An 18031-nucleotide genomic window follows, 5' to 3' on the forward strand; every position below is an offset into this window, starting at 1 on the left:
TGATGACTGACACAAGAAATAAGGACCGCGATCAGTGAGCAGCTCACAAGGAGCTCCTTGATGCAGGCCCACATCCGGCAGAAGGAAGTCGGCAATATCGGCAGTATAGCTGGTTGGAAGTGTACGTGTAACAGCTTAACGCGTGGCACAGTCTTGCGCCACAGCGACCAACTTGTTTCCTGATGCTGATGTAGGGAAAGGTCCAGAGGTTGAGGCCGACGCGGAAAAACAGCTTTACTGGGACATCGATAGGCTGAAGAAGGCTGGCGGGGGGCATCGGTGGCATGTTGCGTCGTTGGTACAGTTCGAAGCTGCTAACATACTTCTGTACGGAACGATGAAGCCCAGGTCAAAGCAAACGATTCGGCACGCGATCATAAGTGCGCGTTACAACAAGATGACCTGCTGTGGTTTCGTCGTGAAGCTGCTGGAGGACAGTAAAACGCATACAGGAGAGCACCACCAGCAGGTGCTCAGCGCCTTCGAAGAATTCACTGCGGCAGTATAGTATCACGATGTCAGGTAAACATCCGGAGCGACATGCCAGACGCCCCGGAGCTGAGACGGTTGATAATGGAACGTAACGACAGATCACACCGCTGTTCATCGCCAAAATGAAGAAGCTTCGAGGTAGAAAGAACACAGGCATTGGTGTCAGGGTTGGTGCTGTCGGGTTGATCAACGGTATATCGGGACAGGCAGTCCGCGTCATGATGTTTTTGGCCAGATTTGTGCACTACGGAAAACTAATAGTTTTTTAAACGCAAAACCCAGCGTCCAAGACTTCCTTTAGGATCTTTCCGCAAGTAAGCAGAGCACATGGTGGTCCATTAATACCGTGAATGGATGGCCAAAGAGGCACGGACGCATTTTGGAGATGGCCCGAACAAGAGCAAGGAATTCACGCATGGTGATTGTGTAAATGCGCTCGGGGCCCAGAAAGCAAGTGGCTGGCGTACACTATGATGCAGTCACGACCATACTGGCACGTGGCAGAGAGTGCTCTTATTCTGTATACACTGGCACCCACGCGAATTTTCATAGGAGCAGATGGGTGGAAGTGCGCCAACACAGGAGAAGTCGCAAGAAGGGGGATAAGCGCAGAAAATGCATGAGATTCTCTATGGCCCCATAAGAAAGGCGTATACAAACTCGACGGAGTAAGGCGGGATGGGCCGTCAGCGATGTCGTCGGAGCACGAAGCGAGTCCTAGCCAGACAAATCCCGCGGTGCAGCGGCTGAAGGCAGCGTATGTGGAAACAAAGTTAATTCCGATGGCTGGGGGACTGGCTCAGTAGCAGCATTACCATTATAAAAGGCGGAAAAAATGCCCTTATTCATGACCTCATGGCAAACCATGGCATGAAATGTCAAATAGTAGCCAGGTTGCTGTCGTGTATACCATCATGAGGAGTAACGGGTACCATGGCCTCAAATTCTATACGTACGATCCTTGTTACGTTATCTGGAGCTGGCGTTTCATGTAGCGTGGGCAAACCTTCGCCTGAGGACGTGGCACCTGAATTGGAAAACCAGTCGAAGCGGCGAGTGATACGCTGACTTTTTGCCTGCGACGACATTCTGTGATGATCGACTTAACTGTGGAGCATTCCTAAGCAAGAGCAGATTGAAGGCTACATCGGCTATGCTTTTCAGTACGTGTCCGACTTTGTCTGCTTCAGGCATGTCCTTGTCGACCTTGCGGCACAGAGCCAACACGTCCTGTATATAGGAGATGTGTGGCTCTGTTGACGTCTGACCGCAAATTGGGAGTTCTTACTTGGCCGCTAGTTGGCATTTGACAGGCTTCCCGACTAGACAGCTCAATTTCAGCTTGCAGACGTCCCAACTAGTCAAATGTTCCTTGCACGTCTCGTACCAGAGTCGTCCAGTGTCCGGATAATAGAAGATGACATTAGCTAGCATTGTCGCCGGATCCCACTTTTTATTGTTGCAGACGCGCTCGTACATAGCCAGCCATTTATCGATGTCCATGCCGCTTTTCCGCTGAATGTCCCTAGATCAGAAGGGTGCAAGAGCATGACCAGTGATGGACCTTAATTGTTCAAACAGCGTTGTTTGGTGGGTTATTGTTGGGGCAGCCTCGTGCCGTCAGCTTCAAAGGTCCAGTTCCAGGTGTTATAGCGAGCTGACCCCACACTTCTACGAAAGATGTTGTGGGTAGAATCTATATACAGATGTTATATTTACCAGGGAAGGAGAAAAGCGCTGCAGCAATAGGAGCGCTAGCGCTTTCACGCCAGATATTCACACCATTGTTGTCCTCATCATCCAAGCACCGACGAAAACATCGCCGTCCATGACAATATTTCTTAAGCCAATGAAACATAACCAGATGTTCCCTGAAGTATTTCTGGTTGGTAAGCAAAGAGTGAGCTTTCATTCGAAAAGCAGATGCTTGAAATGGATTGTTTAATGTCCTTTTTGCATGGTACCAATCACCTAATTTATTGTCCTATTTCCCATAGGATTACAGTGGCACTACTGCTCTAAAGAACGTGAGCATGATGATCTACACGTCCCAAGTGACGGTACTTCTAGGACACAACGGAGCCGGAAAAACGACGCTCATGAGCATACTTACAGGTAAAGCGTCTTTTGTAGGACGCCAAGTTTCCCACTTACCAGCACACAATTTTCGGCAAATGTAGCGACGGGTTCAAGGGCGCTATAGCGTAAAGCTATTCCAAACTTTTCTATTACAGTTCTGTAATCAGCGCTCCACAATTGGTCAAAAACTTTTTGAACTTCTCTTTCTGTCACGCGACGTCATGAAATCGCGATAGCTCTCCATCTGATATGGCGCGTCCACAGTGATTATGCATGATTGGACCAAACAAAAGATATATTGTTTTTTCTGATTCGACACCTTTTCGCTATTAGACCTCGCTCACTAATCAAACGTTTTAGGGCTGCACCCACTTCACCTGCCTGTCTCGCGATGTCACAAAACCGTAAAAACTCACCGTGTCAAAGTGGCGTGTATGCATTAAGAATGTATTACTATGCCGAACAAAACTGAATGTTTTTCTTGATATCCGCAGGCTGCCCCGTTCCGAAAGGAATAAAAGATGCCTGCCGCTGATCGCTCAGGCACTGGCTACTCACATCTGCCGGAGAGCATGGGTTTATTTGCGTACAATACAACCTCTTGCGTGGCCATTTAACGTCTTCGAGCACTTTCGGACCGCTTATTACCTCGTTTTGCCAACTCTCCTTTGCAGAGGATCCGTTTTAGCGGCATCCTTAACCTTCCATTGCTTGCTGCGGCGATTTGCGACCAGCCACCGAAAGCTAAATAAGGGAAAGCGGACCAGTCGCATCGCCGGCACCACCCTCTTCATCCGGCTATCGATTTTCAGTGCACTGGCTCGGCCCCTACGAATCACCTTCCACTTGAGCGTACTTCTCGCCTTTTGTCGGCCAATTAAATAAGACAAGCTGCTCAGTGTAGGCAATCTTACTTATTTTTAAAACAAACAAAAGTGACCTCCCTATAAATGAGGAAAGCATTTGATAGGTTTCTTCCGACGACCCTGCGGGTCAACGGCGATGCTTGCTTCAGCGGTTACGCAGATTTCACGTCAGGAGATTGTAATAAAAACGTATTGGAATAGTTTCACGTTATAAGGCCCCAAATTTTCGCAGGCGTGCGTGCCTCAAAATGAATCACTGACCGATATGTTTGAAAAAAAGAAATTTAGTGAAATTGCGTGCGCCCGGGTACAGTGAAAGTGTAATTGCTTTTGTTATTTCACCAACTGAGACACCATGTCACTTATATTGGATATCGGTTTCGTTTCTTGCCATAATTACCCGTCGCAGTGGAGCAGTGCCTGTATGTCGTGTTACTGCTGATCACGAGGTCTCGGGTTCGATTCGCAGCTGGAAGTGGCTTCACTACAATGGGGGTAAATGCAAAAAACGCTGATGTACTTAGAGTGCGTGCTAAGAACGATTGGTGGTCCTAGTTATTCTAGAATCTTCTATTGCAGTGCGTTTTTCCTATTAGCGGTGGATTGTTTTCTGGCATTTCCTGCAACCATTTAATGCTGCTCCTAATTAGGTGCAATAATACAATAGCAGTTTTCCGTGATTTGAAGTCACATGTACGCACAATAATGTGAGTGGTCTAATTGAATTCTTGCTCGAGCGATCGCAAAAAGTAAGAATAATTTCTCTGAGACCTTCATAGCATGCCGTAAGACGAACCTACTCATGAATTGCATTTCAAGCAGCGCGTTCCCGTGAAATAGTTGAATGGAGCGTCAAGAAAGCTGACTGCAACTAACTGTAACGTCTTCGTCAGTTCGTTTAGGTAAACGAAAGTGGCCTCTTCAACAACAACGACGAGCGGCCGGTAATTAGTCATTTATACCGGGAAAACTTTAGTGAGCAAATATTCTACTGGAATCAACATTGAAATTTCTAGTTTTATTACATGATTATTGTTTGAATGAGCCGAACTGTAAAGCCATTGTTTCACTACACTGTAAACACAAATTAGCCCATATGAGCGTTTTAGCAGCTGACATCCCCTTTTACCTCCCGAGCCGAAAATGCGTACCTCCACGAAAGGTAGTAAAATGGGCTGAAACCTTCATTTTTCTCGGGTCCCCAGGAATCGGAGTATCGTAATGGTGAAACGGGCGTTTCTAAGAAGGGACCGCACGCAGATTATAATGGGAGCTTAAGAATATGCCCATTCAACCTTCTGCGGCGGTCTTCCACCCAGGTGTTGCACGTAAGCGGCAATTGTATACTCGGCGAAGAACCGGTGTCAGGCTCTACGTCCGACGGCCGTCATCCGTAATTTAATTGCCCGGACCACCTTGAACGGATAATTTCTGTCATGTGCCAGCGTGCGAACCAATGCGTGGACCAATGAGCGGAGAGAATCATCCCCAGCCGTCTGCACCATGCATAGTCTGCACTGTCAACATGCGGGTCAGCTTGCTGAGCGACTTAGCCCATTTGTTATTATTATCGTCGAATTACAGACTTGTTAAGGCACTCGGTATAAAATTTTCAACCAAGTGTGAAGCCACCTGGAGTATCTGCAAGTGAATTTCTCCATGGAAGTGGATATTGTGGCGGAAAGACGTGGCGATGAGTGGTGTGTAGTGCAGTCTTTTGTAGAACGAAGCGCATCTGGCAGATGCCGTGGCCGTGACTCGCATATAAGGATTCGTTCGTGTGCAGGTAACTACGATTGCTACCTTCGTGAGCCTGCTTAACAACTTGATAAGAGCAAATGAGTGATAACTTTCGGACTATCGCATCAATACTCGCATGGCCAATATGCTTTCTTTTTCTTCCCTTTCTTGACCTACGTGTTGCCGAATAAAGAATGTACTACATTGCATAAATAGAGTGACTTGTTCAACAAATATTTTGAGAAACTTGTTTCGCGCAATAATCCTCAAACATATGCGTTCGTGGTCAAGTGGTATGAAGTTTGCCGTAATGTCGGAGCGACGACCCTTACAAAAAAATTTGTTGAAAGGTTATTGAAATATTATTGTTCAACGTCAACAAATGACCTTGAAAGATCATTGGGGAATTGTTGAAACATCATTGAGGAAATTGTTGACAAGTGTTGATAATTGGCCCGCGACATTTTGTCGAAACATCATTGTGGCCTCTCAATTTGAAAGATCATTGGCATATCGTTGAAACTATGGTGTATTTCACTGTTGAAAGCCCATTGAAGCATTGTTGAAGATGTGTTGTTTGTCAATGTTGAAAGCCCATTGAGGTATTGTTGAAATGAGTTGTTTGTCAATGTTGAAAGCCCATTGAAGCATTGTTGAAGCTCAAAACTGAAAGCCCATTGAGGTATTGTTGAAATGTGTTGTTTGTCAATGTTGAAAGCCCATTGGAGCATTGTTGAAGCTCAAAAATAAAAGCCCATTGAGGTATTGTTGAAATGTGTTGTTCGTCAATATTGAAAGCCCATGGAAGTATTGTTGGAGATCTGTTGAACATCAACACAAATTATGTTGAAAGCCCTTTATGCCCCACTGGGTATTTGGCAGTTTAAACCTGCACTTTCCTTAAAATACTGCTGAGCTATGTTGCATATAATTACCTTTGATGTCCGGGTGGTATGTTTGCTGTGAGAGGTAGGGATAACATTTAAATACAGGCGTTTTGTCTCGCAGGCCTCTGTCACCCTGGGCTCAAAAGCATGCTCCTAGATTGCCTGTAATAAACCACATTGTAAAACTGCCAGCAGTACTGTTATGCCACTTTTTTCAATTGTCAAAGTGAATGGTCCTCCAAAAAATTAAGAGTGCTGAACTGATGCAGACAAAAACCATTTTTCTAGGTGAACTGTTTATTTGTAACCAAACATCTGTGTAAATGTACAACCATTTGTAGTTTGAGAACATCAGAAACTTCTTAAAAACTATTGCACAGTACAAACTTCCTGCAGCTTGACACCATAACAAAATTGAATACTGAAGATGTAGTCTGTGTGGCCCTCAAGTAAAACACATTTCCCAAAAGAAATAAATTTTAAAAAATAAATACCTACATAAATCAATGTACAAGCAGATTGACATGACTAAATAAAAACACTCAAAAAAGGTACTTGCTTTCTCTATTAGGTAGCCAGTGGTACTATAACCATGGCACGATTTGCTTGAGCCCACAGCACTCAACTGAGACCTGATATGCAGGGTGGTTATCTTTTAAGTTTCATAGATTTATTAAAGACTGACTGTTGGAGCTAACATAATTCTACATACAGAGTGCCAAACATTACTTGCATGAGAAATCAAGACACCATAGTCAGCTGATTAACAAAAACTCAGTTCCTAATAAAGTTTTTAAGAATTGTAGCCGGTAATATTACAAGGTGTATGCACTTAGAATGAATTTCCAGAATGACACCAGTAACGAGACACATGCCATCAAACTGGCTGTAGAAATGCACTGCTGTAGCACTTACTTTTTTTTAACAAAACGCACTGTTATGCATTGAAGCACAAAAGTAACCAGAATGCCCACGTATTTCTCTCACATTTATGGAAAAATCTTGAAACTGGTGTAATCCTGGAAATTAATTTCAAGTGAATATGTCTTTTAAACTCAGTGGCTACAATTTGCAAACTGAAATATGTGCCGTGATGTTATAAGTGAATTAATAAATTTATGAGAATCAGTTTAATGTTTCCATTTCTTGTGCTAGTAATGTCCACCTCTGAATAATCCAGCTCAAGAACAAGAATTATGCTACCTGGCACAGAAAACTTAAAAAAAGTCTGTAAAACTCAAAAAGGATCACTGTGCAATCATTATTTGTTGGTTGGATGGTGTGTGCCAATTTCAGTAAACCTTACATGCTTTTGAAACATGGCAATCACAATAAGTGACGCTTATGGGAGCAGTTTATTACGCTGCATTGCTGTTGTTTTCTGTCATGATAACGTTCCTGCGCAGGTCATTCCATATCAAGCAACTTATTCATATTAACTGCTTCAGATTTTTATATGAAAAAAAGACAGCTATTAGTGATGTGCTGGAATACAGCTAAGTTACTCCTTGTGTCAGTTCCATTTCAATTTTATTCACTGCCACAAAAAATAACGAAAGAATTCAGAAAAAAGATATGGTTTCATGCAAACATGAAAGGCACATCATTGCCATTACCAGAGATCTTTTGTTGCATTTTAAATTTAAGCCGACTTATACCTATTAATTTTTACTCATGTATTTTAGATAGCAATAAACCATTTTCACAAAGTTATGTAAAATGCACTTTTTACTGAACTCTGACAATGGCACAGATGCACTTGCAGGTGTGCGATTCCATGCCGAATCGACCAGCGTTTTTTGACACGACACCTATAGCTGAAACATTGCCATATGTTTACTAGAGTTCGAAACTCGTTACCCACTTTTATTTATTTTTGACAGATATTCTGTGGCATTTTGGGGACAGTTTATTTTTCCTGCTCAGCTGAGGTAGAGGACATCAATCAACATTCTTTTTCAAATGCACATCCTATTGATCGAGGACTTCAAATGGTGTGCGTGGAAATACGGTGAAGTGATTCAACTGCCAAAATAGCCATTTTTTCAAATATTTGAATACTTCAATTGCTTTTGGCACCAGCAAAAATTAGCCAAATTTCAATCCGTTATTTTTTTTTCGTAAGGAAAAATTCACAGGACAGAAATTAAATACAGAATGGTAGCCCAGGTGACATAGTATAGCAGAAAAATATATGAAGCTCTGAAGGTTCAGCTGATTGCCTGTAAAAAAAACAAATTCTAATCTTTTGCAAGAAGCTTCATGTTCAAGGAAAAAACAGCTTTCGTAGTTGGCCAAAAAATATGTGATACATTATTGGATAGCTCTACATGTCTGCTATGCATGTGTGAAGTTAAAAAAGGCATTATTTTTAAATGCGAGAAATTATTTTTTTGAAATTTTGCCAGCACCGACTTTTCTCGGATGTGCGCACAGCTTGCCAGCTGGGAATGCAGACGACAAAGCTGGCTTCGTCTGCAACACAGATGACAGAGAAGTGGTGTTAGGGTCTGCATTTTATTGCCAAGGGACACATGCTCTAACGCAACGAGGCTTGTGTTTGGTGTGGGCCAGGTAAACCATACAGCCATTGCACATAAAATATCAATACGAGGTCTGTTAGAAAAGTATATGACCTTTGGCTGAAGAAAAAAAAAACTGGCATAACTGGAGCGTTGGAAACCTAATCACCCTCAAAGTAGTCTCCTTGGGAATCCAGCCACTTCTCCGAGTGGTGCTGCCATCGTTAGAAGCATTCTGAGAAGGCCTCTTTCCGAATGGAGTTTAGCTCAGCTGTCGTTGCAGCCATATCTTCTCTTGTCTGAAACCGCGCTTCTTTCAATGACCTCTTGATTTTGGGAAACAGCCAGAAGTCGCAGGCGGCCATATCAGGAGAGTAAGGCGCCTGTCGAGCTACAGTAGTCTGGTTTTTCGCCAAAAAAGTCTGAATCAAGTGCGAGAAAAGCATTGACGTGATGGATGCACCAATTTCCTGTTGGCAACTTCAGTATCTTGCGCCACACAGCATCACATAGGCCATGGAGGACATCCCTGTAGTAGTCTTCAGTGATTGTTTGACCCTGTGGTGCGTACCCGTGGTGTACACTGCGGGAGTCAAAGAAAGCAGTCAGCAACACTTCGACGTTGCTGTGCACTTAGCGGTCTTTGGTTGGTGACGTGGAATGCTTCCACTGTAACGACTGGGATTTGGTTTCCGGGTCGTAAACATACACCCAAGACTTGTCACCAGTGATTATTGTGTTCATGAAGTTGGGGTCACTGTTTGTGGAATCCAGCATGTCTGTGAGACTTCAACACGAAGTTGATTTTGCTCCACCATGAGCAGCTTGGGAACGAATTTCGGCGCAACTCTTCTTCATGGCCAAATCTTCGGTGATAATGGAATGTGGATAAAATGTGCTGATGCCCACCTCTTCCGCAATTCCTTGGATAGTCACACGACGGTCCCGCATCACCACGAGGTTCACTTCAGCAATGACCTGGTCATTTCGGCATGTTGATGGCCGACTGGAGCGTGGCTCGCTCTCCATCGATGTGTGGCCGTCTTTAAACTGGTTGTACCTCTCCTTAATCTGTGTGCTGCTCATAGCATAGTCACCGAAAGCAGTCTGAATCTTCCGAATGGTTTCCACTAGGCTGTCGCCACGTTTCTGGCAAAATTTGATGCAGTAGCACGGCTCCAGTCGCTCCGCCATTTTCCTTGCAATAAAAAACCGACGAGAGCTCTGTGTACTACCTCGTTCAAACGCTGCGTCCCAGCAATTCACGCTATTGGCAGGCAGGAAAAAATTTGTGCATGCGCACAAAGGTTCAAGGGCTGCTGATGAAAATGCGCTTGTTTTATATTCATGAGGTGTTCGCAAAAAAAGGTCAAATACTTTTCTAACAGACCTCGTACGTATTAAATACGTGAGGGAATCCTGCAGTGCTAAAAGATATGTTTCATGCAGTTTACAAAAAGAAATATAGGCTATTATGTAGACAGTAAATCCAGAAAGAGCGCTGATATTGTTCATACAAAGCATTTTAAAGGGCATGTCGCATTGCAATGCAACATAGAGGGAGCAGTACACTTTGTGCCCTGCTCCCTGGAGCCCAATGATGCAAGAAAACACCTTCATAAATAAGACTGAAAACCTACATGAGTACGAACAAATTCTTGTGGTGTTGTTTGCTACCACTGTTTCAGAGACGGAACATGCTCATCTATAAAAGTCATATGTGCCATGTTCAGTCTGATGTGGTCAGACACCATTGGCGACCACTTTTTGCATTCATGTTAAAAAAATACAAGTTGAGACTGCAGCGCTTGACGTCACCTGCCTTCGTAATGATAAAAAAGGCAGTCAGTTTGTTGAGTAGTTCTTGTGGATAATTATATTAACAATCTTTCCTTGCTAGATGACATGGCTTCATATATTTGTGCTATATGTGTGACCCACAAATGAACATTATAAAACATAATTTATTCCACTTAAAGAATAATACCTTTTTGTTACTTGCCACATGCATAGCAGACATGTAGGGCTGTGTAATGATGGGTGACATACTTTTGTGCCAACCACCAAAGCTAATTTTTTACCTTCAACACGAAGCTTCTTGCAAGAAAATTTGAACTTTTCAGTTTTTTTAACTGATCAACTGAACCTCCAAGGCTTGAAATATTTTGCAGCTATCCCAAGTCAACCAGTCTGATTTTATATTTATTTTGTGCCTTCTGTATTTCCCTACGTTAGAAGAAAATTCAAACTTTGCAAATTTTGGCAGTCACAACACTTCGGTCTCTTGACATGAACACCATCTGAATATCTGGATCATACGATTTCCCTTTCAAAACAAACGTGTATCAGTGCCTTCTAGCTTAGCTGGGCAAGAACAATAAATTTTTGCCAAAATTCAAAAACATTTTGCGAAGGAAAATAAATGGGGAGCAAGAGTTCGGAGCTTCAACTATATCTGTGATGGTAAAAAAAACGCTGGTCGGTTGCCCTGGAATGACTCAAGTGTATGTATGAAAGCAAATTTTCTCGAAAATTTTCTCATTGTACCTACTCAAAATCAAGCAAACTTGAAATGGTTTGCCATAATGGAACAGTTCTTGACAAAATTGGGTCGTTTGGCATGAAATGACTTAAGGTACTTAAAAAATATATGAATAAGGAAACACTATCCTTACTGGAACCATATCAAAAACTAACATAAAGATGTAGTGAACTATAACAAAGCACAGCACTTGTATTCTGGATTGAGCAATCCAATTTGGGCTTCTCAGGAGACTAGCATAATTAACATAAATAAAATTAACATAAAAATGTCAAGGCATAGAAAGGCACATTTGTATGCTCATTTGAGAAATCCAAATTGGGCCCTTCAGGAGACTAACATAAAACATAAAAATGTCGAGTTACAAAAGCACAACACTTGTGTTTTGGTTTGAGCTGTCCAACTTGGGCTCTTCAGAGGCTATTGGTCCCATGCGAGAAGCGAGGCCAGAGTTCTTTACATAGGGCATGTTGGTACCACGAAATTTGCGACACGTGAAGCCTGCAAAAACAAGCCAGAACAAGTTTTAAAAAGCAACTTCCACATGCAAAGAATGGCATGTAATATGCCCTTGTTATAATGAAATTGATTTGTGTATTTGTGTTGCTTTATTCTAACTTTCCATGGGTACAGCTTTACAGCATGACCATTTAAATTTATTCAGTGTGGCTCAGGACTGCAGGAAAAGGCAAAGAGGAACAAAACACTAGCAAAATAACTTTATGAATATCCTCAATGTCAAAGATGTGAACTTTGTTTGCTGAGAAACAAAATGGTGAAAAAAATCCATGTCGTTCATAAATAAACCTGAACTGACAACTAAAATTATTTCTTGTAACTTTCATAATTAAAATGTGCAGCACTTCACTGTGCTTTTCCATGCTCCAAATACAATACTGTCATGTCACTACAATTGAGTGTAGCTTCATTTGAAGTTAGGTTTCCTGAGTTCACATGCAATCGGAATGTACTTCTCGCCTTACGACTTTCTACACTAAAGAAGACACTGCTTACAGCGAAGCATGTTTTCTGCCTCAACGACTGAATTACTGTTATAATGAGGATTCCGTGTAGTTGTGCACTAAGCTGCTTAGCATGACACATGCAGAATGTGACAGATACGAAGAAATGCTGTCTTTTAAGAGCCATATGCCATAGGACTGACTTCTTTAACCCTTTTAGGGTTCACTGCCATACATCTGTGGCTGTGACGGAACGTTCTGAAAAAATTTGCCTTTTCAGAACAAAGTGTTGCCTAGCATCCCACTCGAGGTGCTGCAACCTTCTGAGACCTCTAGAAAATATTCTTATAGTGCTGTCGCTCCTTGGGTTTCTCCAAAACTGATTTTTCACTTAGCTCCTTGGTGTCTGTCATTGCAGTAATTTGGGAGTGTTGCCACAAGTTTTTGTAAGTTTCATTACACAAAAAAATTATGCTGCTTTATCCTGCGTAAAAAATAAAACATGTAAAACTGCAAATACTGAAAGGGTATTGCCCCTTTATTGTTATTTAAAAAAATTATTTACCAGTTTATTTTCTCGGAAAGTCACCCTGAAGAACTTAAATCTCCAATAAAAATATTAAGCATGCGCGAAAAGTGATTTTTGAGACTGAACCAAATAATGCCAGAAGCTAATCAAATATTGGAAAGCTTCTGAACAATGAACAGCTGATATCACAATTAATGTAAGATGAGGTTCACATCCTATATTCTTAAAGTTAGCAAGTTTCTGTCATGTTATGAAGAGCTGTTTATTAAAAGCACAAATGGAGCAGCAAAAAGTTTCTTCACATGCACAGGACTCTTCAGTAAGCATAAGTGATTGCTATACAGCCTCTAAAGTACAGGTACTTAAATAACATAGCCTGGTCTGCTATTCTTACAAGTTCTTACGTTTTATGTCTATACTATGTTATTGGAGGTAAAAATTTACCGTACTTCGGCTCAAATTTCATGTTTTATTCGTGTTTCGAAATATTAGAATACTCGCATTTACAAATGGTGACCATTCAAAGACTAAATTGAATAGGACACTATTCAATTCGAAAGTTTTGAGTATTTGCACACCACAAAAGATATATAACTCCTAAATTAGAGAGGCATATTTCTCCCCAAAATATGATCCTCAACGGGCTAAACAACAGCGACAGGAAAGCCCATTCATCTTTGATAAATTTAAGCCCATAATCTACTTGGCAATGGTTCATAACCCTGCTAACAGGTAGGTGAAGTAAGGAAGCAGGAAACAATTATAACAATTTCAGAATGGGAGTAGTGGACATGTCCGATGGTCTGTAAGAAGCTTTATACATTAGGCCCCAAGAGCCTATTCTCAATTTATTGAAGTATATGGGGAAAAGCCACACAAATATTTTTTTCTTATCTTAGAATACAAAGTGAGAAAGTGCATGTTAATAAATACGAGTCATAGGTTAAGTGCTTAGAATGAGTAAGCGTCCACTAAACACAGTACAGTTGACAGTGAAGCTGGCAACTCGGTCCCTGTTGTTTCTTTGATTGAAACAACCAAAAGAAAATTGCCACACCAAACAGGTTCCCTCTGCTGAAAGGCTGCTGTCTCGCATCACATGGACCTCCTTCAAGATAGGAGCAACTTTGATTCGATGTGGTCTGTTAAAATTGGTGAAACTACGGTTTCACATCTCAGAACCTGGAGAGCTGTTTTGATGTCTGCAATTTGGTGAACGTGCTCCTGCTCGAGCTGAGCAGTAACCAAACTTGAGCATAGCTTCTCCGCAATTCGTGTATTAGAATAACACTTTCAGGTTACTTAAACATGTCCTCCATGCCAATAGATTTGGAGCGTGCTTCACAGACTATTCCTTGCAATGACAGCCAAGTAGCACTGCTAATGCGCAAATGCAGCTCATTTTATGTGGTGGAGCCGCTAAAAACTTTCGGCAGTGAAGGCAGCCTTTAAATTGTAGAAGCATTTGAGTATGGCGGCATTAGGCACTTAAGATCATATGAACAGTCATTCCAAATGGTAGGCTATTGTAGCACACAACTGCACACACGGGCTACTTGAATGTAGTTTGTTAGCCAATGGCAAGTTGCTAATTTTAGAAAAAAATGTGAATGTAAAAATGCAACCGGAAAGGATATATGGTATTTGCCTATAACAGCACTGACCCTGTTGGGGTCAAGAGCCTCTTTTGCCCCTTGGTGTTATTTCCAAAGCCCAAATGGCCCATGAGCTCCTCCTCTGTGAACACATGGTGAAGCAACGCCCTTGCAAACTTTCCTGGTCCACCATGGCAGGCCATGGTAAGCTGTGCCAGGATAACCTTCTCAATGTGCACTCCTCCAACCTATGTGAACCTGCATGTTTAAGTAAATGTTAGCAAAACAGTTTTAAGCCTTTCAAGCACATTCACACAACAGCCCTACTGCAAATAAATTACAAAAGTACCTGTTGCAAATCTATAATGCTAAACTTGACTTCTTACAAGCTTCTTATGCTGTCTGGATGTCACATGTTTCAGAAAAACAATCCAGCACAAACAAGAAAAATAATAAGTAAACCAAAGTATCCAAAAGATCTAGTATTATTTAATGTGATTACCATTCTTAGGATACTTCATATTTTTGGGTGTTTGTCTCTATTTTCCCACCCATTAGTGTCAACGGGTAGCCCATGGTCTAATGGGAAGAGATTGGGCTGCTATGTTGAGGGCAGTGGGTTCACAATCAACAGTCAGAACAGCTTGGGTGACTCAGTATGTGACCTTGGGCATATGCCACTTTCTAATGAATCTCTTTCACGCTAGCTTGGGCAACTGTTGCTGCTTGTGTTGGCAAGCCGCATTAGAAGCTCGAAGAGGGATATGACTGTCGATTGTTACTAAGATTATCACTACACATGAGGTTCGCTTGCTGTGCTCCAGAAGTAAAATGCGAGATTTCACTCCACAGTATGAAATGTACATAAGCTGCAAAGACAGTATGTGCCAACCACCACCTCATCAATTAAATTAATTGACTCGCAAAGCACAGGCTGCACAAGATCACGGAGTGAACTCAGAAGTTTGTGGACAGTCAGTTCATGTCCATGTCGGGGACCTCTAGGGAGACTATCATTTCCTTAGTGTCCGCAATCGTGCCCTCACACATTGTATTACAATTCTGTCTGTCTCGTTGTGCCACCGTTCTAATAGTCATCACGTATCGCCACTGATTAAAATATAAGCAGACACCTATATCTACTGTTTATTAAATCTTTATGGAGAATACTTAGAGTATGAATTTTTGCAGAGATAATGAATGCTACAGCTTAAAGGAGCATTAAAGAAAAATTAAATTAATTAATTTCTGGCATTTTACGTGCCAAAATGACAATCTGATATTGAGGTTCGCCCTAGTGGGCAACCCCGGATTAATTTTGACCGCCTCAGGCTGCATGGTACATGGGTAGTTTTGCATTTCACCTCCATCAAAATGCAGTTTTATCCTGTGACCTCGTGCTTAGCGGCGCTGTGCCGATGCCCCTAAGCAACTACTGCATGAAAGCACGAAAGAGAAAAATTATTTTAGTTGTATCTGTAAATGACTTTAACTACAATTCAAGAGATTCACTCGTACCGCGGCAAGAGGCTGAGTTAAGTGTAAAAGGAGCAAGAGGAAAGATTGGTGGCAGTGCTGCCTTGAAGTCGCCACACCAGCTTGCTGTGACGTCATTTATTTTGATGTCTGTTCAGGTGCAGCAATTTTTTTTTACAAATAAAGATGTTCATTGTATTCCAAAAAGCCAAAAACCCATAATAAAAACCGTCAGGAACTTTTACTGAACCAATACAACCCAAGTTTGTAAAAATACTTGAAATCCACGATGTGACAATGAGATGTCGGCGCGAAGATTTTGGGGCGATACTCAGAAAATTGAACTTCGAGCTTTATTTTCTCTAATAATTAACCAACTACCAAGAAGTTAACAGAATTAGATACTGAAAACGATGCTTTTTTATTCTAAATTGATTCGGGGTGTCATTAGTGCCACCTTAACACAAAACAACGAATGCACTTGGCGGCGTAATAGGATAACATGCACCACTGCTTCTCATTAAGGCAGGATTGTCAGTATAGCAGAGGGCATGCACTGGCTGCTCCAGCGGGCAGCCCTGCCACCTCCCTTCAACATTCCAATTTCCGATTGTTTTATGAGCAGTGATGCAATTTCTGTATCTTAGAGACATAATGCCAAGGAGATTCATGCCATGCTGGCTACAGTATGTGGCGACCGGCACTGCACACCGTCCAGGTCGGCATCAATCTTTTTGGAATTTGGCCCTTGAAATGAGAAAAGCCCCATCACTGCTCGTTCTTCAGCCAACTTCCTCAATGGGTGTTGCTGTTTTGGTTTGATACCGCTAACAGTGCACTGCTGTATGACATAGGTCATAATACCTCCATTCTGGTACAACTAGAAAGATGTGCACTTATGTAGACCACTAATGTGCACATGAAGTTCCTGAAAGCCCCTCTTATATCAGGCATATACCCTGAAGAAGGCACATTCTATGTTTAATATATTCACAAGTGACACTGAAATTCACCCCCAGTCCCAGTGCAGTTGCAAAGTCTTTCAGCTGAGTGCTTAAAGGCACCATGTCTGCTAATGAAGGTACTCTGCACCATTTGATCACTGGAGGAAATGCCTTGCAGTTGCATCAGCAATGTTGTTTTTTTCCTGCTTCCTGCAATACATTTTCACGGAATCACTGTATTTGATCATGGTGCCGCTACAGAATGGATAGCCAAAGAATTCACCTTAGCATTCCAGCTTGGGTGTCTCCCAGCTCATTCTGAATCTGAAAAAAGATGTCAGTATTAAAACGTGAAGCCACGATGCAGCAAAAGCGACAATGGACCATTAGGCTGACATAAATGGACGGATACAAATGACTAGTCATTGAATACACTAAAGTGTGGCCGCTCTTGCCAATGGCAGTGTGAGCTTGTCAAATAATTTATTTCACATTCCTCTACTTATCTTAAAAAATATTTCCACGCATCTACTGAACTGTTATGGCCACATATTAAAGGCAGCTCCTTCATATAAGACCACAGTGTTATATTCTTTTACTCCCCGTCTACCTGATGCTACTGAAGTTTTGCTTACTCTCAAAGAAAGAATTTCACACAACTGCTCTTTCGGCAAAGCATTATTCCAAGCTTGTGGCAAAGCGTCGTCATTTAGTTCACAACGATGCGCTCCCCTTTCAATCTGTTCACTCTATAGTGCTCGGATTCAACGGAAAAATAGCTTTTCAACATAACTAGCTACTTCTATGGTCACAAGAAACAATGCTAATTATTGATGTTAATGTTGCCGATAACGTATACATGCCGCCTCGAAACACAGTGGGTCAACAAGGCAGATATGCCAGGCATCTCGTTCCTTTACTGATTTTAAAACTTCGTTAAATCAATCAGTTACTGAAGTGCGAAAAGCTGCAATTTCACGAAATTACATTATTTTGAATGTTGTAGGAGCTGGGGTGCCATGAAATCCGCCTTTCCGTGAATGCAAAGAGCGCCTAGGTGAAGCCGTTTGGGTGAAGCACTCGATGGCGTCGAACGGAGAAAATGAAAAAAGAAAGTTGAATGCGCGCGAACTGTTGGAAAACAAAACACACGCGGTTGGCAAGGCGTATAACTCGATGATTTCGCAGCACTCTGTGGCATCACCCCTATTGTATCCACGTATCGCATAGAATCGCATGTACACCCTTGAAATTCTTTATTATTATTGCGCGACAGCCTCCTCTGTGTTTTCCGATCGCGCGAACATCGGCCGCACGGCGTGTCAGATAGTGGCCTTGAAGCACCGCGGAGTCACTCGATCCTGAAGGGAACAGCGTAACATAATACACTTTCGCCG

The 18031-nt window shown here is 42.1% G+C and overlaps 1 long non-coding RNA gene across 1 annotated transcript; it reads right to left on the bottom strand.

The window, feature by feature from the left end:
* Positions 1-6343: 6343 nt before the first annotated feature.
* Positions 6344-17022, bottom strand: LOC129384611 (uncharacterized). Its single transcript, XR_008612317.2, has 3 exons — positions 16918-17022; positions 14268-14472; positions 6344-11629 (listed from the first exon to the last, which is right to left on the bottom strand). It is a non-coding gene; the product is annotated as an uncharacterized lncRNA (long non-coding RNA).
* Positions 17023-18031: the final 1009 nt, after the last annotated feature.

Source organism: Dermacentor andersoni, chromosome 5 (assembly GCF_023375885.2).
Source record: "Dermacentor andersoni chromosome 5, qqDerAnde1_hic_scaffold, whole genome shotgun sequence".
NCBI lineage: Eukaryota > Metazoa > Arthropoda > Arachnida > Ixodida > Ixodidae > Dermacentor > Dermacentor andersoni.